The 23,164-nt window shown below is 46.0% G+C and overlaps 3 non-coding genes across 3 annotated transcripts; all 3 read left to right on the top strand.

Moving 5' to 3' along the window:
• The first annotated feature begins 7,844 nt into the window (after positions 1-7,844).
• On the top strand, positions 7,845-7,915 carry trnag-gcc (transfer RNA glycine (anticodon GCC)). The gene has a single exon. It is a non-coding gene; the product is annotated as a tRNA-Gly (tRNA).
• Positions 7,916-8,471: 556 nt separating this feature from the next.
• Positions 8,472-8,545, top strand: trnai-aau (transfer RNA isoleucine (anticodon AAU)). The gene has a single exon. It is a non-coding gene; the product is annotated as a tRNA-Ile (tRNA).
• A 1,451-nt stretch (positions 8,546-9,996) lies between these two features.
• Positions 9,997-10,078, top strand: trnaf-aaa (transfer RNA phenylalanine (anticodon AAA)). The gene has a single exon. It is a non-coding gene; the product is annotated as a tRNA-Phe (tRNA).
• Positions 10,079-23,164: the final 13,086 nt, after the last annotated feature.

Here is a 23,164-nt window from a genome sequence, read left to right as displayed (position 1 = left end):
CTACAATACTACAATAGAGAATTAGCAAATTCAACAATCCATTAGCCAAATTCGTCCCTCCAGGAAGTTTCGTTGATTGGCCTGTGATGATATCAAACAGGCTCTATTACACAGTTCTGTTTGATCCAGCCCGCATCCCATGGCGCTCCTTCAGTCTGATGTCTAGTCGATCTTTTAGAGTTCTGTTCCTTCATTCCACCGTTCCAGCAGACTGAGGGTGATCTCAGTCCATCTCACCCCGAATAATCCAGCCACAGCCTGTCCCTTGATCATAATACAAGCGGTAGGGCAGTGCCCACCGAGGGCTTATCTCTGTTATCAAGTGTTTGGTAGACACAGAGGCAGTGGCAGCAACCCACTGGGAAAACAGATTATAAGAGCCCAGGTTTCTCTTGACAATTGTCAATTTGCCAGTGCATGAAAGGTTCCTCAGGAGCAGGCCTTTTGAGCTGTAGCACCCGCACCTGAACTGTAGCTGAGTTCCTTTGATAAGCATCACATTGAGATACCACATAAGTGGCTACTGCTTCAAACACGGTCCCCACCCAGGTTTGGGTAACCAGCACACCATTTCTCACACCCAGGTGTCCGACAGAGTGCATTTGTCGAGCTACAAAGGGCATTAGGCTGTGAAGGCATGCAGGGTGTCCAGTGTGCTGGCAGCACCACACCCAATCATCATGAAGCACCACACTCTTTTCTAACCATGTCCTTTTCTCTGCTTTAGAGGCCTCAGCCTGAATATCCTGTAGCTGTCCCCTTTTCACCAACAGAGGTCTCACAGGGGTCTCAGACTCCTGCTCTACCAGGACTGCTCACCTGACAGCTGCATCTGCAAAGTTGTTCCCTCGAGTTACTGGAAACATTTCTTTATTATGTGATTTACACTTTACCACAGCTACTTCAATAAGCAGCTGCAAAGCTTCTAACAGTTCAGAGACAAACCCAGCATTCTTAACTGGAGTCCCTGCCATGTTGGGGAAATCCCTATTCCTTCACTGCCATCCAAAATTGTGGCATCCACCAAATGTATATATACAGTCTATATAAATTGCTACAAGTTTCCATTTAGCATATTTACAAGTTTCAATTAAATATTTTCATTCGGTCTGCTAGTTCTACACCAGATTATTCACAGTTTATACAGCCAGGCAGGTAGCCTGCACAACACATAAACACGGCCCCTTGGCCACCGCATCAAGGGGTCCTGAATAATAATAACCCACCAGACGATGCCTATCTCCATGCTCCTGCACCAGCACAGCAGCTCACAACCCATTTCTTTCACTTACATACAGATTACATACAGATGATCCGTCTGAGGGAATCCAGTCCAGGGCCAGTGCCTGCAAGAAAGCTTGTCTCAAAACATCAAAACCGGTTTCTGCTGCAGGGGTCAAGGCAATTTTGTCTTTAGACTGCACTACCCCCCTTAAACCAATACGTCACTAGACAAGCTCGTTCTGAGAAGGCATTCACCCTGGCTTTATCATGTAGTTGGTTTTATACTCCTTTTTTTTCAAGATCCAGTACTTGGAGTAGCCCGGCCTTATGGATTCCCTCATTAGGTAAAACAATCACAATATCACATAACTCTATTAAGTTAGTTTACATAAATGCTATTTCATGCAGTAATTCCTTATAAAATGCTGCAGTCTGGGCCTAAAATAGGTCTGGGGTGTCCCCCACCCACATCAGTAGTTGAAACTGTACATCTTTACCCAAGCAGACTGTGACAGCTTATATTTGCTTTAAACACAACCCTTGCACCCCTTCTCCTGTAGCCTCCTGTTACCCGTTAGAAAACTTTATATCACATTTTTATGCTGTTTTAGTCTAAAAGTAGGACAGCTGTGCTCCTGTGTCCCCCAGTTACTGCACACTGTAAGATTATTTCACTTTTATTTCAATCCTGAGATAAATTTAGGAAGGCTACAGAGGGGTTTACTAGATTAAAACTTTTAGTTCACGCACGGCTCTCGTTTCAGCTTCTGACATGTTCTTTAATTGTGAATTCAAGCCTCTTTCTTCCAATTTCTCCAAAAAACACCTTTTTTTTAGTAACTGCACACCAGCTTATTAGTAGTTTTGTCTTTGGGGTTTTATATCTCGGTATAACATGAAAGTCGCACAATAATTTCGACAAACTGGCGGCTCCCTTTTCTCCTCCTTGGGAGTCTTTTTACCTCCCATTTGCAGCGCTCGCACTTCTGCATGCATGCTTCGCGAGTTATTAAATCAAATCTCTCTCCGCTGTCCGTAATATCAGGAAAGCATAGTTGTACATTCTTGGCAACATCAGGTTTAACACACTCAAGTAAATTTGTTTTATTACTGTGGAAGTATCTTCATTCACTTCCTTTTCATCGGCTAACCCCGAGTATACTATCCATAAAGCTATAAACCTTTCTGTAAAATCTGAAAACATCCTCACTTCCTTCTGCTGACATGCTGTTACTTTTCTCTAATCAGTTTTCGGTGGGTAATGCTCTTTCAAAAATCTCCACACTGATTCCCACCCTTCTCCCAGATTCTCTCTCAAGGCGTTCTATTTCTTCTTTTGCTTTTTCTTTTTCTGCATATATAACTTCCTTTCGTTCAGCCATTGCTTTTAGCTTTTCCATCAGGGATTTTTGCGTCTCATCTATGATATTCTGTTGAATTCTCAAATATTCCTCTAACTATTGTTTATTTTTATCCAAATGTTCATACACTTTTCTACATTCCTGTTCAGCCTAAATTCCGTCTGACAGTCAATATTTCTTTTAAGTTTCACTTTGGATTAATCAAACTTTTTTTCTTCACACCAAACCATTTTCACGTCTCCCACGCGCCCCGCGGAATCCCCCAGTCGAGACAAACTGACTAACTATCACAATTCGGGAACACGGACCAGGTTCCAAATCCTGGCTTTAAATACACAGTTGAATCGAGTTACCATTTTCGGCTCTTCTGCGAGTACAGTTCTAGTTACTACCTTCAGCCGTACTGCAGTCGTGTACCAGGATGCAACACCTGGATTTTTTCGCACGGGCAGGGCGAGACGCTACTCCTTCAGCAATCCCTCTTTTTCTACCCCACCTTCACAAAACAGGCATCTAAAACACATACACCATTAACTCATTTTTTCTGTTGTACTTGCTTCAGCTTCAGGAAAACCCTGAACCCACCACAGCAACATGGAGAGGACAAGGGACTTTTTAGAAAAGAGGAGTCCTTACCTCTTTTTAGAAGCGGCCGCCTATCTTTTCCTCTCCATGTCCGTGTGGTTTAATTTAGATGGATACTTCTTCATCATTTGGGTCATGTATCCGCCAATCTGCCTCCTCCTTTTTAGAGGACGTTGTAAACCTTTAGGAACAATATGATCTAGCAACAAGGTTATGTCACTGTAATTAGGCTTAAGACAATCGAGAACAAGGCTTGCCTTTCTTCTAAATTCTTTACGGTCATCAGGCAATTTAGGAAAAGACTTAACTAATGCAAATAATTCACTAGGAGACCAATGTCAATGTACATATGCTGGAGTTCCTTCTGGACCTGGAAAAGTGCACATTGGCATTTCACAAACAAGTGAAAAGGCTTTGGCTCCGGACCGCTTTCTAATTTCGGTGGAGACTTTTTCTTTTTAGTACGCATGGCCACGACTTTAGCTGCAGCTTGCTGTTCTTTACTTTCAAGACTAGTCTTTTTTGAAGCTTCCCATTATTTCTGTGATTCCTCTTTCCATTCCATAAGTTTTCCAATTCAATTTCTTTCCTTTCTTCTCCTTCTCTTCTAAGTTTCCCCTTCTTCAGGAAACTTCTTTTTCCTAATTCAACTTTCCTCTGTCGATTCTGATTCACTTACAAAGATAGTTATAGTTATAGTTATATACTTCATAGTTATGGGCCCCTAATTATCATATATAAATTATGTGCAAGTTCCCTTACACCTATTACCCTAGCTTTACAGTTCATGAACATAATTTTTTTTTTTACTCTAACCCAGGCTATAATTGTTTCTCTGAATTTGTCGTACATGTACTTTTGCTGGACTGCTCGGTCCCATTTTCGTCTCTGAATTTTAATTTCCCATTTTTACCGATCGGTGCCTTACTAAGAACCTTATCACATTAACTACTCCGCAGAGCAAAAACCACACGTCTGTGTTAAGATAAGTTCTTTATATGAGTCCTGGACTCATCAAACCCGCGTGAGAACACCCCTGTGGCTCGCTTCTCAAACTATTAATTTTAAAGGATCACTTACTGACGTCAGACAGCTGCCAATTCTCCAGACGCATCTCTGGAAGGATAAACAGTTTATCCTCCGAGGTTCGTCCAATTTGCTAAAATTGTCCGGGTCCGGATGGAGTTTCAGCAGCCGTTCGCGCTCAGGTTTGTGATCCCGGACGAGCCCCCAAATTGTCATGGAAATATAACTATCAAGGAAGCCACAAGAGAGAGTTCTCACCTGAGTAAGGTCTTTATTTCAATATTGCAATATTGGGAGCCCTGCTGCCACTTCGCAAAGTGCAACCAGAGACTCAATTTGTTACAAGCAGAACAGGGTTTTTATAAGACGTTGCGCTGTAAAAAAGTTCAGCACTTGGTCCCTTCTAAAACTTCCCCTTTCTCTAAGAGAAAACAGATTACATCATAGAGCGAGAGAAGAAAAACTAGATTTGTTATTCAAAGCTTATCAGTTACTTTCAGCTAATTCTAATGACCCAGACAGCATATATTGTTTTGGTACATTGTCTTCTAAACTAACCTAAACAGTGTACTTTGTTGACAAACTGATTTCTAAAATTCTGCACGTACTGTAGCACAGCAGTTACATCCTTGAAATATATTATCTAAAAGCACCAATATATTTTTTTCAAAGCTCTCTACATTTTTAAGAATCAATTTACTTATTAGATTTCCACTTCAGACATCAGGTACTACTGTTGTATTTATGAAAAAGAAACAAAACAAAAAACATACTAACAACTGTGCCATCCTACTCCTTAGTTAATACATTTTATTATTCATAAACAGTTAACATTGTTAGCAAAATATTTTGAATTATATTTAACCCTATTTTTTCTTTAGTTTTGTATTTAACTTTAATTTAATATTATTGATTGCTAATAGTTTATGCTAACACCTAACTTTCTTAATTAGATGTATTTAAAACAGTGAACTAAGTGTAACATACTATTCAGAAATACAATCGAAAATAGTTTTGTGGTGTTTGTATGGATGAAACGTTTCTAAAATGTATAACGTAACAAAATTAAAGACGATTAAAATCTGTAATCTTTCCACTTGTAATGTCATTAGACAGAACAACACGTTTCTGGTTTGTTTTAATTAGTATTAGTTAGTAGTTAGTAGTTTTAATTTAATTAGTATTGCAATTCGCACTGATTCCCTTGCGAAGATATGGACTTAAGAATATTCGTGCCTGGTCAAAAAATGGCATTAAGCACTTAAAATTAATATGGTTAATAATAGTAAACTGTAACATGCTGTAACAAGATCGGTTAAACTGCGAAGAAAATGCTTTCAGAGGAAATGTTTCAGGTGTGAAGAACATAGATCTCCAATGCAATTTCAACCAAACCTGTTCGCACACACCCTGCCCCCACTACCATTAGAATATACACAAAGCACTGAAATCTTTCGAGCTAATGATCAGGTGACCCGAGAGAGAGCGAGAGAAACACCAAGGGGTGCGGAACCAGGGAACTATTTAAATGGAAAACGGGCGATCTCCCCAGACTGTCCGCCCGTTTCACTGTTACCTGGATACCTCTTTATTTAGAACTCACAAACACTGATTTTTAGTTTCGAAGGATTCAAGTAGGGTTTTAGATGAAAGGCAGCGACCTTAATCAAGCCCAAATCATAATTGAACCCATTCAGAGCCTACATTACATTTTAGCGTTTCATTCTGAGCAGAAGACCCTCACACCTGAAGAAGGCTTGCGTTTTCTCTCTTCTCTTTTAAGCATGTGTACAATGTGTAATACAATTACAATGTGTAATTACAATGCGAATCGTATGAGGGTGGGGGGGAGGTGTCTTTCGCTGGAAATCTCGCCTGCTTCTACTTTACGAGTACAACCCCCTCTCTGCCGGAGTGCTGGCTGTGACGAATTAAACCGGTTTCACAGGTTTCAATCACAGACCATGTGACATGGGAGTCAGGAAACTAACACACAGCACCACCGGATTTGATAACACTATAAAAACGCTATAAAATAATGTGACTAGGCACAGAACAAGTTTACAGCACAGTACAATAATAAATGCTGACCATGACTTTAGAAGCATAAATTGCCTTACACTCAATTTAAACACAAGCTGTCTTTAGCCCTCTAAGCTGGTTCATACACAAATGTAGAGATCCAGGCTCAGAACACACAGCTTCATTAGCGAATACATATGCAGGACAACTAGAGAAGACGTTTTACAGAGGATGGATTTTTAGAAACATCCCATCTGTGACATCACTGAAGTCAACTCCTAGGTACTGTAACTGTCGTGTGGATAGTTTCACAAGAATCAGACAAAGGTTTAAGCATCGCTTGTTCTAGATAAAACTGCAAAAAAAACAACAACAACCCATAATGTACTTCTTTGCGGCTCTGTTTGCCCAAATCATATATTCACAACGTGAAATCTAGAAAATAATATTACGTAACCAAAATCCGCAATATGGAAACAGAACCTGTGTAATTGTTGATAGATGATGTACTCGTAACATTTTTTCAAGACGAACTACAACATTTAAAAAATGACTTGTATGTACTTGATATCTCTAATCAATCCACGGGTCCCAGCACAAAACGAAACTAAAACGCATACCGTTTCGCGCTTCTTATTAGTTGCTCAAAAGCAATTTAACCGTATGAAATGCATAATATAAACCTAGAAATATATGCGTGAGCAGTACTTAAGCACTGTAGTATCGGTGTTAAGACATACCTCTCAAATACTGTAAATCAAGTTAAAAATATCTCAAGACCGATTCTGGTCATAATGAAACCATGTTTCGTGTATGTTTTCTTTAAAGTACCGAGACCAGCCATATACTCTATGTTTATGTTCCAAAATTAATATCGTTTATGGCCTTCACACGCGTTGCAGTATGCTCCTATTCTTTTTATGCTCAGCTACTAAGATTTCCCTTCAGTGGTAAAATTAGATATGAATATTCAATACTTAAACGGGCACAGTTAAGACATTAAATATACATATACATACTGTATACAGTACAGTTTTCATACGGTAATATGTTTATGTTCCTAAATCAATCTCTTTTATGAGCATGTGAAAGGCATGGTGAATCGATTCTCAAAAATTACTGTACTTTGCATGATTGGAAACAAATGCGTGATTGCGAAATGCTGTGGTGTTACTTTTACAAAGACGGTCAATGAAAAAAAGAATGTTGACCAGGGCAATACTTTGAGTTTACACTTACAGCTTGTCCAAGGTCATTCATTATTAATACTATTAGTAATATCTTCGTTAAAGACTTTGATGGCCACAGCTCAAACATGAGAGGTTGAGCTTTATTAGCTCCACCTTGCGGAAATTCCGGATACTATTATTTTGCTTGTCGTATTATAGGAGAATTTACGGTAACTCGCGGTATTTACCGGTAGCTTGCGGTAGACTGCGTACAGCGTACCGCAAAATAATGCGTTATCGCCCGCGCATTTTGAATGGCTGCATCTGTAGGCTGCCAAAAGTCTCCGAAACCAAATTTTGATAGCAGAAAATTCTCACTCGTCCAGAAGTTCCCTTGGGACCCAACATCCAGCACAGAGTGGTAAAAAAGCGTCTTTTTTGTAGAGCCTTGCAGCGTGCATTGGTGGTTCAGTGGTAGAATTCTCGCCTGCCACGCGGGAGGCCCGGGTTCGATTCCTGGCCAATGCAGTGGCTTTCGCAGCGAGTGGCTCCATCACTTGCATCCCCTTTCAACTCGCAACTGAAAACCCACTGAAGCTTAGAAGCTGTGAGCCAGGTCAGTACCCGGATGAGGGTGACCTACAGGGAAAAGCAAAGCTTACAGCTGGAAGCGGTGTTAATGGAGCCAGGGGTGGGGCGCTCACCGTGAGGTCTGTGCGGGTCCCAATGCCCCAGTATAGTGACGGAGACGCTGTGTGGTAAAAAGGTGCCGTCTTTTGGATGAGATGTACAACCGAGGTCATAGCTCTCTGTGGTCATTAAAAGTGACCACCAAAACCTTTGACAAAAGCTCTTGGTAATTGATGGTCTTCAATAATGCTTCTCCTTTAGGTACATTTGAAATCAGCTGAAAAATGCTGTGAAATGGGGGGGCACTTCAGGCCAGTGTAGGATTTGGGTTACAAGAACCATTAAACAGCACGAGAAAGCCCGTACACTGAATCGCAGGGCTTTCTATTCAAAGGACAAAAGAAACTTCCCTGAATTCCATTTTTTTGCAGCACAGAGAGGACAGCGGGTACGAGGCCTGTTAGCTTAGTTGGTTAGAGCGTGGTGCTAATAACGCCAAGGTCGCGGGTTCAATCCCCGTTCGGGCCAGACAGTCTCCTCCTCTCTTGCCAAAACCCGTTGCTTTCTTGCTGTGGTGAGATTGGTGGTAATGCAAAGACGCCACATACTGCCGACAGACGAGAGTGTTGTGGGAGAAGAGAGAAGTGATGGAAGATTGAAGAGTGTCCTAGGTGGAGCCAAGATGAAGTGTCAAAATTGCCTAGGGGAGGATTTCAAATGTTTAAGATGGTTAAAATAACCGGAAGTGATCCCCCAGTCCGGCACAGTCTGACGTACTTCTGTCATATAAAGTGAAACTAGATGTCGAACTGGAACCTCACCATTTGCATAAGTGAGGCTCCAGTTATACATCTAGTTTCACTTTAAATGACAAAACTGAAGAGACTTAAAAGAGCTGGAGAGGATTTCTTACAACTTTTGAGCCGGCACAGTTTTCGAAAACGTTTTCTTCACGCTGCACTATACAACACAGACAGCCAAGAGTATCCAAAACAAAACGAATTGACAGATAGGAGAAAAGTCCCACTCGTCCTAAAGTTCCCAAAATCCAGCACTGAGCGTAAACAAAGTATTCAAGTAGCGTGGGAATGCTACCCCTAATCCTAGCTGGAGTTTGAGCGTCTGGTTCAGAGTTTGCTCAAGAGTTTACCTTTCACAGATGCGCACAGATGAATGTTGAGGGTGCACGCTTCAAGGCGCCTTACAGTGCAGGGAGTGATTAGAGACGATTCGTGACGTGTGCTCGTTCCCATATACCGTACGCCCCGGGTTGCAGTGCTAGGATGACGTCCAATACCGCTTCGGCACGTAACGGCATTATATTCAAGTGCAGGACATAAGGGTTTTATTTTGTTCGTTTTGTTCTGCTCTGCTTTGCTTTGTTTTGCTTTCCATGGCGTTCGTAAGAGCGTCAATAAAAAGGCGATTCCTGCGTCTAACACGGATGTAAGAGCTATTTCAAGTGCGGCTTCTAAAATGCTTGTAGACATTTGTCTGTTGTTGATTGTTTTTTTGTGTCTAACAAAGTGCCATTTTCCTGTCCGGACGGGGAGACTTTATCATTCCCACATGAAGCAACCATTAATTCCTCGGAGGCATGTCTGTCTGCAAGGTTTGTATTTTGGAAAGGTTTTTTTTTTTTAACGGAAACGACTTTGAAAAAGATTTCCGCCGGCGTCTCGCGATCCATGTGAGATTGTAGCAAGAACATGGTGCGGCTTCTAAAATGCTTGTAGACATTTGTCTGTTGTTGATTGTTTTTTTGTGTCTAACAAAGTGCCATTTTCCTGTCCGGACGGGGAGACTTTATCATTCCCACATGAAGCCACCCTTAAATCCTCTGAGGCGTGTCTGTCTGCATGGCTTGTATTTTGGAAAGGTTTTTTTTTTAATGGAGAACGACTTTGAAAAAGGTTTCCGCCTGCGCCTCGCGATCCATGTGAGATTGTAGCAAGAACGCAGCAATGGCGGTGCTTGCTGTAGTTGTGGCCGAGTGGTTAAGGCGATGGTCTAAAAATCCATTGGGGTCTCCCCACCCAGGTTTGAATCTTGCTGACTACGGTGTCCTCCTCACGTCGTCGTGTGCCGGCGCAAGCAAGGAAAAGTGCCTTTCTGCTTTTCCTGGTGGTTTTAAAACGCGAGATCGCTTGTACCCGCTGCCTTGGAAAGAAATGTCTACATGTTTACTTGCGCAATGTCTATTGTTTGTTTGTACATTGTCTTGATGCACTGTTTGCACTTTGTCTTGTTTTTTACACTTGTTTTACAATCGAGAGACCTTCTGGAAGTAAGAATTCCATTGTACCAGTACCGGTTACATATGGCAATAAAGTTCAAGTTCAAATGCTTCAGCGTCCACAAACGGCATTTTGCAGCTGGAAGCAGATGGCGACGCTTTTTGCGGTCGCGTGTCTTGTGCCCCATTTCCGGCCTTTAACATCGAACCAATAAAGCTGTTAGAACCGACACCATAGGTGCTTTTCTTACAACTTTTGATCTGACTCAGTTTCGGAATGCAATTCCTGAACACTGCGAGAGACAACCTACAGATGCAGCCATTCAAAATGAGCGGTAAAAACCCGTGGTACAGTAACCAACCTGCATGGCACCGTAGGGCACCGTGATTGGCTGGCCAAAATGACCGACAGGGGCACTCGTGGTGCATTGGTTGGTAGTGAAAAGATTTAATCATTTAATTTCTTTACTGTGCACATTTCAATCTGCTTAGTTTTGAATATTTATATGGAATTTTACCACTAAAGGGAAATTTTAGTAGCTGAGCATAAAAAGAAGAGGAGCATAACGCATCTGAAGGTCATAAACGATATTAATTTAGGAACATAAACATTACTGTATGTACATAAACTGTACTGTGTATGGCTGGTCTTGATAGTGTAGTGGTTTGATGGGTTTACTGAGACAATTATCAATTGTAGCAGTAATCACAAGGTTGTTCGTTGGGGATTTTAGAAAATCAATCGTCAGAACAACTAACAACGCACACACACGGGTTCAATACACGAGATACATTTATTAATATAAACTGTGCACCAAACATATACTAGTCTGCCTGGATACGAGCGGCAGACCTTACTGTGAGGGTTATCAATATACAAGGTATATAATCTCGAAGAGATGCAAACACAAAGAGATACACAACAGAGAATATATGTCAATATATATCGTTCGGTTACCAAATCGCTAATCAGTGTTATTACCCACTGTTACTCTAAACTCAGAAGTAAATACATTACTCATGAATTAAATTGATAACATCTTGTGTTGAGGTACAATTAAATTCTCGAGACGCAATGTAGAACATGGGGTTTACTTATCCACTGTGTTTGGATTTGGAATTTCCCGGCACGAACACCAAACCAGCTGACAGGCTCTGTTGCAGCGGTTGTCCAATGGGCGTTGTGTCGGCGTCCTCTGGCTACCGGCCAACCAGTCGAGGTGCAGCTCGGAGTAGGACGGGCGGAGGAATCTGACTGCGGCGCACAGGGCAGTCGTTGCTCCGAGGGGATCTACCAGCAGTCCGGCTGGCTAGTAGAAAGTCTCTATGCACAGAGTGTGACCGCGAGTCCTCACAAGTCACTCTTTTGCCTGGGAAGAAGCTGGTTCGTTCCCGGTCCAGCGCTGCTTCTGAATAAGCTATTCAGGTTGTCGACGAGGGTCCAACTGTAGGCTGCCGTTGATCAAGCGGAGCATTCACGTTGGTAGAATTCTGAATACGTACGGGATCCTCGGCCTCGCGCTTAGAACAAAGTCCAAGTCCTTTTGCAGACAACAGCAGTTGTCACGTGATTGTCTCTGAGGATGCGCGAAAATGGCCAAGGAGAGCCCAGAACTGAGCTTGCGCTCCCTTTTTGATCAAGACCCAGATGTGTGCTGATTGGTTGAGAGTTTGGCGGGCATTGGAGACCCACGTGGTATTACCATGCCCTGCCAGTCCCTGATTGGTTGGTCAAGGTGAGATATAAGTCACTTACTCTTGACACTTAGAAATGCAGTCCAGATGTCCATTCGGCACTCCCTAGACTGATAGGCGCCAGTGGATGACCATTGATCATGATAGCCAGGCTTAGCTAATTGCATCCCCGTCTGGGAGCTTGCTTCTTATCAAAAGAAAAACATCTTAAATCAGCTTGCATGAATTCTTTCTCTGTGGTTGCACCACAGAGATGGAGGGTGAGATGGGCCTCCTTTAGGAGCATACCAAAGCTTAATTCTGTCTTATTAACAAGCATTGCCGCTACATATCCCCCCTTTTTGAAGGTCACGAGGTCCTGAGGCGTTGTTGCCTTCAAAACAAAAACAGAGTTAAGTGATGTTTGTTGTACCACGGTGGATTCTACCACCCAATATTCACATTACCTCTCGAGAATTTGTACAGGAAATAGTGTTGGAAAGAACGTTGCGTATACCTGCTCTCAGTTATAAGGTACCTAGAAATGAGGCATTGGGCATCATCATTAGCTCTAGACCTTAAACTTCCGGCAGTTCACTATCTGTATCGGATAGCTCTGCAGCAGGCAGACGTTTGGGAGTGGTTACCTGATTTCGGTGATAAACCATTGCTCCCTTTGTCTCATTCAAACTACCCCGCAAGGCTTTGATACAAGAGAACAGCATCCAACACATTACCCCAGCCATGATCCAGCTACCCAGCAGCAGTGTCAAGATGACCACGTTTATTGTTCCTAGCGCCCCAGAGGATCCACAACGACTGTGCTTGGGACCTACCAGTGTAGTTTTTAAGTTTGTGTCGTTAAGAACAAATTCGACTACCTGTACACCCTCAAGACTTACTGTCTCTTGGATTCTCTCATCCAAGTCAACGCCGTGTCCTCTGAAAGCGTCCACAATCTCGAGTTCCGTTTCGTACAGTTCTGACTCCAGGTGATACAGTGCTAAATCGTTGAGATGCACTATCGCTCCTTCAGGAACTTGTAGAAAAACTGTTTGGTTGGGTAGCTGCACTTCGGTAGCTGTATCATGCCTGTCATATGTTATTGTAACCGTTAACTGTGGTGTGCTGACCAGCCATTTCTTTCCCACCTGCTCAACCTGGGGTTCGTTAACCTCACTTTTGCTCGTCACTGTGGCTTTACACTTTTCAGTGGCAGCCCCCTTTCTGATACCACACAACCTCTGAGTTGTGTCCCTAAGGAATGGCTTACTTGGGCATACCCAGTGGATATCCTTGGTTGATATACACAGTTCCAGGTTTGGAACAAGATACAAATTTGGATCATCCTCCTGGTAAGCTACGAGCGGTGGGGTGGTCAACTTCACATGCATGTCCCCCCTCCAGAAGCCAACGTTCGATATAGACTTGAGTCTATAGATATCCTTGCCACTCACGATGGGAAGGTTCAACAGGAAACCTAGTTCCTTGGCTTCAGGGTTGACATGTATAGGAATGGCACTGCCTAGACTGTATGCAAGATGTACCTGTTTTGGCTGCACCATCTCAGAAGTGGTTGTCCTAAGTACTTCTTCTACTAAGGACAGTGGAACCAAGTAAGTTGGAATCTGTCCCATGGCTAGGCTAGTTATCGTGGCACTAAGCTCCCTAAGCAAATCCTGCATCAGCATCCTGACCTGTTGCACGTAAGCATAATCCCACTGTAACACGTCGACAATCCTGCCCACGGTGTGGAGGGTGTTATTTAACACTGCTGCATGAAGGTTTACTGCTAATATTGTGCCCTGTAAGGTTTTCCCTAGGCTTTCCAGCCGCTGCTGCTGTTGATACAGCCTGTCCTGAATTTCTGGCATTTCCTTAAGTAACCCAGACACCTGCCTTCTCAGGGTGGTCAGGGTGACAGTGTAAGCAGCAAACAGACCAGCTGAAAATAGCGAGCCCACGGCGGAGGCCGCAGCAATCAGACCCCCCAAGACCCTTTTGGGGCGGCTGAGGCCTGTCATCTCCTCCTGGCTGACTGTTGCCTTCCTCAGCTGGCGGAGCATGTGTATAGTGTCTAGCTGGGCATGCCATACAGCATCCTTAGCCCACTGCCTGCCATGATGGGACACCCTACTGTTCATGTTGATGTGCTTCCGAAACACATCACTTGGGTCCAGCCGCACATACACTCGCTGAGTATATGTTCTGCAATTTGTTAACAACAATCCGGGAGCGTCCTGCAGGACTATGCCGGTAGGAGGACCGGGTTCCACAACTTCAAGGGGCTGTGTCGAAGCGATCCACAGCACTGTCAGGACCAGCCGTGGCAGTTTTAGGATTCCCATTCTGGAACACAGATGAGGCACATGGTACAGTTCCACTATAATTTTGAATATATTTTCCTAGGAGGACCTACACTACAGTACCTAACTACCTGCAGCTACAAAGGGGCACCCCCCTCTTGATCGGGTTTAGACTTTTAACCCTATTCTGTGTCCTCCGGCGCCATTTGAGGTGGGCGATACAACAGGAGGTGGTTGCGATACACCCACTTATAGACCAGAGATTGCCTTCCTTTTTCAATCCGAATTCGATAAGCTACCGGTGATACCTTATCGACAATCTCGTGGGGTCCTGTCCAACTGGGTAAGAATTTCCGGGCCACCCCTGTGGGTTTGGCAAATTGGAAGTACAGGACCTTGTCTCCTACTTGGAGTTCCTGGTTAACTGCCTTTCGGTCATAGTATGCTTTCCTACCCTCTGCACTCCTTCCCAGATTGTTCTGGGCAAAAGCAAAGGTTGCCTGCAGATGTGCTCGCTGACACATACTGATGGGCCGTAGCAGCCCCCGTCGTGCTCAGGTCCTCCACCCCATAAAGACAGTGTAGGGGAAGAGTCATCTTCCGACCTGTCATCATCTCAAAAGGTGGGACCCCCGTAGAGCAATGGGGCGTGGCTCGGATGGCCATCAGAACCAGGGGCAGCTTAATGTCCCAGTCCCTACTGCTGGTGGAGACAAACTTTTTGAGCATACTAACCACCGTTCGGTTTGCCCTTTCTGCCTGGCCCGAGGATTGAGGGTGGTAGGAGATATGCAACTGGGCCTTGACCCCAAGCATATTCCACAGGGTTGCCATTACTGTAGCTGTGAAATGGGTTCCCCGATCCGAGTCCACGGTCAGGGGGAGTCCCCATCGACTGAACACATGGTTCACCAACAGCACTGCAGTTGTCTCTGCCGTGTCGTTGGGTGCTGGGAGGCACTCAATCCATTTTGTGAATGCACACGTAACCGTGAGGAAATATTTGTTCCCTCTGGATGACCTCACCAGCGGCCCCACCCAATCCATTTGTAGATTGGACCAGGGGAATGTCATGCCCTTTTTCTGGAGTGGTGCACGGTGCAAGGGCCGTGATGGTTGGAACTGGCTACACGTCAGACACCCCTTTACATACGCGGCGATGTCTTGGCCCATGTGAGGCCAGAATGCCACCTGCTGGATAGTGTCGTACGTGGCCTTGATTCCCCGGTGACCCCCAAAGGGCTCGTCATGAGCGTGTTGGATCATGACCCCCCGATGGCAGCGGGGAACTACCCACTTTGGGACACCTTGTGCAACTGGTACACAAACCAACAACCCCTTTATAATTTTTAGGTTGTCTTTCACCTCTGCCAGCTCCTTCAGCTCTGGAGACTGGCTCAGCACCTGCTCCGAAAGAGGTTGACGCACTGGGTCAGCGATATGCTGATACATTAGCCCAATTGCTGGGTCCTGTTTCTGCATTTCCGCAAGATCGGTGTTAAAACCCTGTGACCCAAGCACTACAGATTGAGGGTCAGCTCCGACATCCTGTCTAGCCCTGCTTCGGGTGACCGCCTTGACCTCAGCCACGGTTTCTGGGGGTAGCCATTCCTGCTGGAACTGCCAGGGTTCACCCTCTAAGGCGCCAGATTTAGCCAGCCGGTCGGCCTCATCATTCCCGTCTTTGTCGGGTCCCTTCACCTGGGAGTGTCCCTTCACCTTCCTCCAGTAAACCATCATTCCAGCCTCGGTCGTGAGCTTGTCACTGGCCAGGAACAACTCTTTGTTCTTTACTTCCTTGCCCCGGGCATTTTTCATGCCGGTACCCTTCCAATACGGAAGATGGGACACGAAGCTATGTCGGGCGTAGTTCGAGTCACTACAGATGACAAATTGTTTAAGGCCATTTGTCAGGGCCTGCTGGAGGGTGATCAGCACCCCAGCTACTTCCGCATACTGACTAGTCTTTGGTCCTAGCTTATAGCGGGTCGGCCCACAGGGAGTATTGTCTTGCCAGACTACTCCTACCCTGCTAGCACCTGCTGTTCGTGGCGAAAAGAGCAACCGTCAACATAGGCCATGGGTAAGCCCTGGCCCACGTTTTCATCGTAGTACCGGTGATTGTTCGGTAGCTCAGCAGCGGGAATTGTTTCTGGAGCTTCCATGTCAGTGTCACAGCCGTGACACACTTGGCCCAAAGCCAGGCCCTGTCCCAGGTACATTTTCTTGCTCTGTGCATAACGTACCTCTATCTCCTAGCCTTGTAGGGCCATCATCCATGCCACAATCCTGCTATTTGACACCCTGCCCGCTTTCAGTCTCTGGCTATGCAGGAATGTCACAGGTTGGTGGCAGGTTTCGATGATGATCTTTTGTCCCCCTACATAACTACGGAAGTGTTCTACCGACCAGACCGTAGACAACAGGGCCTTCTCGCAGTCCAAGAACTTTTGCTCCACTGGGCTCAGGGCTCGACTGGCATACGTCACCACCCTTCGCTCTTGGTCATATTCCTGACTCAGAGCAGCCCCAAGGCAGTGCTCTGAGAACCCTGCTTCAAGGTAGAAGACCTTATTTTTGTCAGGGTAGGCCAAGCACGGCGCACTACCGAGTCTGCGCTTCAGCTCCATCACAGCCTGTTCTGAGGAAGGTCCCCACTCAAAGGGCACGTCTTTCTGCAGCAGCTTGTGGAGGGGCCTTGCTATTTCAGCGTAATCCTCAATGAACTGCCGGGAATAATTACATACTCCCAGAAAGCTGCGCAGTTCAGACAGGTTAGTGGGCGACTTCATATTCTGGATAGCTTGGACTCTGCTGGACTGTGGCTGTATGCCTTGGGCTCCAACCAATAGTCCCACGTACTCCACTTGGGTCCTACACCACTGTCCCTTAGCCAGAGACAGTTTGGCCCCTGCACGGGAGAGCTGGGTCAACACATGCCTGATCTCGGCCATGTGTTCTTCCCAGGTCTGACTCCGCATCAGAATATCGTCCACATAGACCAGGTTGCCCCTGGCGGCTGCATCACTCATGGCTTTGTGCAGAAATATGTTGAACTCCGCTGGGGAGTTGGAATACCCAAAGGGGCATCGATTCCAGGTGAACTGCCTGTTTCCAAAGGAAAAGGCCAGTTTGTACTGGTCTGTCGGTTCTACCTTAAGGGTCCAGAACCCATTGGCCACATCCACTGTGGTGAAATATTTCGCTGTTGTCACCTTGGCTAACTCCCGATCTTGGTAGATCATTGGCCATTGTGACAAAGGAACCTGTTTATTCAACTGCCGGTAGTCAATGGTCAGACGCCACTTACCATTGGGTTTCAGCACCGGCCACAGTGGGGAGTTATAAGTGGAGTTACACTCCCTTATGATCTGACGCTCTAGTAGAGCATCCAACGTCTGCTTTATGGACTCGTATGCCGTGAGGGGAATGCGATACTGCCTGACATAGGTTGGGCGGGCGCCAGGGGCCGTAGGAATGCGCACTGTGTGCAAATCCGTCACCCCGCAGTCAAAGGCGTCCCGTGCAAACACTTCCTGGAAATCCTGGAAGATCTGATGCAGCTGCTGACGCTGGCTTTCCGTTTCCAGGGCATCTGCCTTACCAACCTGTTCCTGTACCTGCTCTAGGAACCCCGCTTTTGACGGCATGGCGGTATCCCGGGTCGCACTCTCGGCTGAGTGGTCCGTCGGAACCCCTGCGTGTACTGTATACACAACCATCTCATCCTTATCGCTAAGGTCCACTCTGCACACCTCCTGGTTGCAGAATCCGTCTATTGGCATAATTGCAATCATCCGCCGGGGGTAGGTGTAGTACACCTGCTCGGTCCCCCCCTCCCTGGCCAAGGGACCAGGGAGCTGCCCCAGTCCTGGGATGGCCAGTTCGAAATCATAGAACCCATTGTCAATTACCAGTCCCATGTCAGTGCGAGCAGGGATTTTGACATCTTGTTTTGCTATGTTTTGCACCAACAGGCAGGTGGCTCGGCCATTCCTTTCCAGTCTGGGGGTACCACAGACTGCTAGGTTCAGTCTGATAAACTGAGCTGATGGTTGGAAGAAAACCATCTCAGCATCCATCCTCTGTCCCTTCTTTAGGACAAGGCGTACCGGAAACCCTGCTGTTGACGCAGGAACGATCAGGTCCGATTCGTTTACTACCTGGCAGGCCTGAGGAATCGTCTGACCTGACCGAATGTTCTCGGGGTCGCCGCTTAGAGAGTGGGCATCTGGGTTCACCCGTGTCCACAGCACACTGTTTACTGTGTCCAGCTGGGTGCCCAGTCGAACCAACAGGTCTGCACCAATACAGACCGAATGGGTCAGTTGAGGTGCTACCTGGAAGTAGTGAGCAAACTTCCTTTTTCCGATGGAGATGGAAGCTGCACAGCTTCCTTTGCTCCAAATGGACCTATGAGGTGGGGGTGCCCACCACAGACCCTGTGATTGCGTCACCAGGGTCACCTGACAGCTTCGAGACAGGTCCTCGAACAGACCTTCACTGATTATGGACTTCTCAGAGCTGAGGCTGAGAATTACATCATCAACCTGCACTTCTGCCACCTGGACCCCTCCCACCACCATGGGGTGGTAGTCCTTGTCCCCCTGAGGTACCAGGGCGCACAGAAAGGACTCCCATTCATTACCGGACAGGGAGATCCACTCTTCTTCAGGGATGAAAAAGGGGTGTGCTTTACCTGGCGGGTCAAGCAGCTGCTCGGAGCACTGCTCCTGTAGTTGGGAGACCGTGGGAGTGCTGGCCTGGGCAGGACTTCCCTGTAGTTTTGGAAAGCAAGAAGAGACATTTATTTCTCATCCAGAGGAACCAGGAGGATCCTCCAACTCAGCTATGGTGTTCAGTGGGCACTGTATGATCACAGCATAACCACTGAACCCCCCTTTTTGCTGTACGACAGGCTTAGGGTGCTTGACCTGAGCCCACAATTTTCCACGCTGGCAGTCCACCAGAGGCTCCAGCCTGTCAAGCAGGTCTTGGCCAATGAGTAGTGGCTCTGTTTTAAACCTAGAGATGTAAACAGGATGCACCACGTTCATTGGCCCGAACCTAAGTGCCACCCACACTCGGTGTGTGATCCTGGCATGATCCTGGGTATAGCTGGAAATATCTATCTTACACGGTTCTACCTTAAGTCTGATGCCTTTTCCTTTCGCTACTCGTTTGAGCTCGCTGAGTAGATCGGCTGACATCAAACTAATTTCAGCCCCAGTGTCAACCAGTGCTTCTCTATCTAAGACGTTTTCAAGAGAAACCTTGATATAAATACGCCTTGCTTTGCCTTTCTGGCTGAGATTCCCTAAGAATTGTTGGAAGCCTGCCTTTTCTTTGACTTCAGGGGCGGGGTCAGCGCCCAACTCAGAGTCACAGCCTTCTTCCAGGCAGGAACCCTCCCACCCAATCAGATAGACTGAGGGAGGGGTTTGGGATGGATCCCCGCCTCCTCCAGTGAGAAGGGGCGTGGTCCCCCTAAGCTCATTCACGCTTCCGGCATTCGGTGCGGAAGGTTTACCCTGTCCTGATCTCTCAAGCAGGGCTTGTTCAAGCCTGGCCAGGCGGGTTGCAGTCGACTCCCTTCGTCCAGCCTTCTGATAGGCTCTGCCTGTGCCCTTGCCTTCCCCGTAGCGCTCACGGCGGCTCTGACGCTTAGTGCGGTCCTGCCTGCCTATTTTGCGCCGGGGCTTAGCGGGCTCAGGAACCTCAGCTCCCTCGAGCTGAGGCGAGTCGTCAACCCTGCTGGCTTTAGTGGCTAACACGGCCGTTTTAGCAGGTTTTCGCTCTGAGGAAGCAGAGACTTCAGCTCCCCAGGCTTTTTGAGCCAACCTTCTAATGTCAGCCATTTTCATCGCTTTTGCATCAGTGTGCATCACAATCATTTTCCTGAGGGATGCAGATTAGCAATGAATAAACCTTTGAAATTCACGTTCTCTTCGCAACCCTCTTCATTCCCCCCTGCAAAATAAGTGCGCCTAAGCCTCTCATAATAGTCGCAAGGGGCTTCAGCTTTTTCGTGCTTAATATGGTGCGCAGCGGCCACGGCAGCTATGGGATCGATAAAAGCCGAAAATTCTCCGATCATTGCCTGACACAGCTCCTCAAAGCTATTACAGACCTCCGGTCCTTGTCTAGACATCCACTCGTGGACCGCTCGGCTAGTAGTTTTCCTTACTAACATAGCCTTTTCCTGTTCGGACGCTCCGGGCATAAACTGCAAAGTATGTCTCAGCTCATCGATGTAGGTTTCCACATTATTCCCTGACACTGACGGGTCAAACCTTTCTACATCTTTGGCTAACTGCCTCAGGGAGTGGAGGTTAATTTTTACGGTTTCTCCGCGGGCAGGGGGTCTATGCCTGAATTGCATCGCCCTTGCGTCTCGCGCAGGACTCGGCAATCTCCCCCATGCCGATCCGACCACAGACCCTGGCCGGGAGAAACCTCCTCCCGGCGCGCTGGGTGAGCGCTCTGGGCTGCTAGGTGGGCTGGCATGCAAGTGGGATCTAGCCTGTTTTGCTTCCAGTACGGCAGCATCTAACTCCTTTTGCCTTTCCTGGCTGAGCTCATTTAAACGCTCAATATCTTTTTCTTTTTCTTTCAAGCTCGCTTCCAGGTCTCTCCTAGCTACCTCAGCCGCAGTTTCTCTAGCAGACAGGTCATCTAATTTACCTAAAACTTCCCTGAGTCTGTCTTCACTTTCCTCATTTTTCACTCTCTTTTCTCTGATTATATCCAACAACTCAACTCGCTCCGCCTTATATCTTTCTAGCTTTCCCTGAAGCTTTTGAAACTTTGTCAGCTCGGACAAAGACAGTTCCAGCTGTTTAGCTAGATTTAAGGCGAAACTCGATAGGACCTGAACTGCGTTCACGGACCCTCCTGTGTTAAGCTGGTTTGCTACCTTAGCTACTAAATCTACTTGCAGCTTCTCAATATCATCAAAGTTCAACTTTTCGATACCGCTCCAGTAACCAGGATTGTCGTCGCTAGAAATAGTACTTATAAGCGACTCCACTTCAGACATTTTAGCAGCCATTGTCATTACGTCAGAGAAACTTTAAGAGTATTACTTTTTTTTTCTTTTACCAAAATACAGTATGGAATCTAAACACCCGAGCAGATGGATTTCCAATCAGTACACGTTACACTAAACGCTAGAAAACAGGGGGATTTCTTTACGCAGTTATCAGCACACCCGGTATTCGCGTATAGAAGCCGCGGTGCTGTGCTGAACTTGAACTCACAGCAATATCAGTTATTCTGTGCGATTGATTCTCATTTCATTCTAAACTCGCCCACCCAGGGACGCCATTAAATGTAGTGGTTTGATGGGTTTACTGAGACAATTATCAATTGTAGCAGTAATCACGAGGTTGTTCGTTGGGGCTTTTAGAAAATCAATCGTCAGAACAACTAACAACGCACACACACGGGTTCAATACACGAGATACATTTATTAATATAAACTGTGCACCAAATATATACTAGTCTGCCTGGATACGAGCGGCAGACCTTACTGTGAGGGTTATCAATATACAAGGTATATAATCTCGAAGAGATGCAAACACAAAGAGATACACAACAGAGAATATATGTCAATATATATCGTTCGGTTACCAAATCGCTAATCAGTGTTATTACCCACTGTTACTCTAAACTCAGAAGTAAATACATTACTCATGAATTAAATTGATAACAACTTGTGTTGAGGTACAATTAAATTCTCGAGACGCAATGTAGAACATGGGGTTTACTTATCCACTGTGTTTGGATTTGGAATTTCCCGTCACGAACACCAAACCAGCTGACAGGCTCTGTTGCAGCGGTTGTCCAATGGGCGTTGTGTCGGCGTCCTCTGGCTACCGGCCAACCAGTCGAGGTGCAGCTCGGAGTAGGACGGACGGAGGAATCTGACTGCGGCGCGCAGGGCAGTCGTTGCTCCGAGGGGATCTACCAGCAGTCCAGCTGGCTAGTAGAAAGTCTCTATGCACAGAGTGTGACCGCGAGTCCTCACAAGTCACTCTTTTGCCTGGGAAGAAGCTGGTTCGTTCCCGGTCCAGCGCTGCTTCTGAATAAGCTATTCAGGTTGTCGACGAGGGTCCAACTGTAGGCTGCCGTTGATCAAGCGGAGCATTCACGTTGGTAGAATTCTGAATACGTACGGGATCCTCGGCCTCGCGCTTAGAACAAAGTCCAAGTCCTTTTGCAGACAACAGCAGTTGTCACGTGATTGTCTCTGAGGATGCGCGAAAATGGCCAAGGAGAGCCCAGAACTGAGCTTGCGCTCCCTTTTTGATCAAGACCCAGATGTGTGCTGATTGGTTGAGAGTTTGGCGGGCATTGGAGACCCACGTGGTATTACCACGCCCTGCCAGTCCCTGATTGGTTGGTCAAGGTGAGATATAAGTCACTTACTCTTGACACTTAGAAATGCAGTCCAGATGTCCATTCGGCACTCCCTAGACAGATAGGCGCCAGTGGATGACCATTGATCATGATAGCCAGGCTTAGCTAATTGCATCCCCGTCTGGGAGCTTGCTTCTTATCAAAAGAAAAACATCTTAAATCAGCTTGCATGAATTCTTTCTCTGTGGCTGCACCACAGAGATGGAGGGTGAGATGGGGCCTCCTTTAGGAGCATACCAACGCTTAATTCTGTCTTATTAACAAGCATTGCCGCTACAATAGTTTAAAGAAAAAATACACACCAGTCTTCCATTTCTCCCTAAACATTTTAAGCATGAAAGTTTTATGAAACGGTACCCAAATATGTGATTGCTGTATAGAATGAATTTTAATTTTTAAAAATTATTTAACACGAAAATTAAGCTGTTTACATCTTCCGCCTGAGAACAGTCACCCGTTGCTACCCAACGCAGAAACACAGCCACTAACTAGCAAAGAGAGGATATTAGC

Source organism: Atractosteus spatula (genome assembly GCF_055471065.1).
Source record: "Atractosteus spatula isolate fAtrSpa1 chromosome 16 unlocalized genomic scaffold, fAtrSpa1.hap1 SUPER_16_unloc_2, whole genome shotgun sequence".
Classification (NCBI taxonomy): Eukaryota; Metazoa; Chordata; class Actinopteri; order Semionotiformes; family Lepisosteidae; genus Atractosteus; species Atractosteus spatula.
Note: the sequence above shows the minus strand (reverse complement) of the source record. Positions and strands in the feature narration are given on the sequence as shown.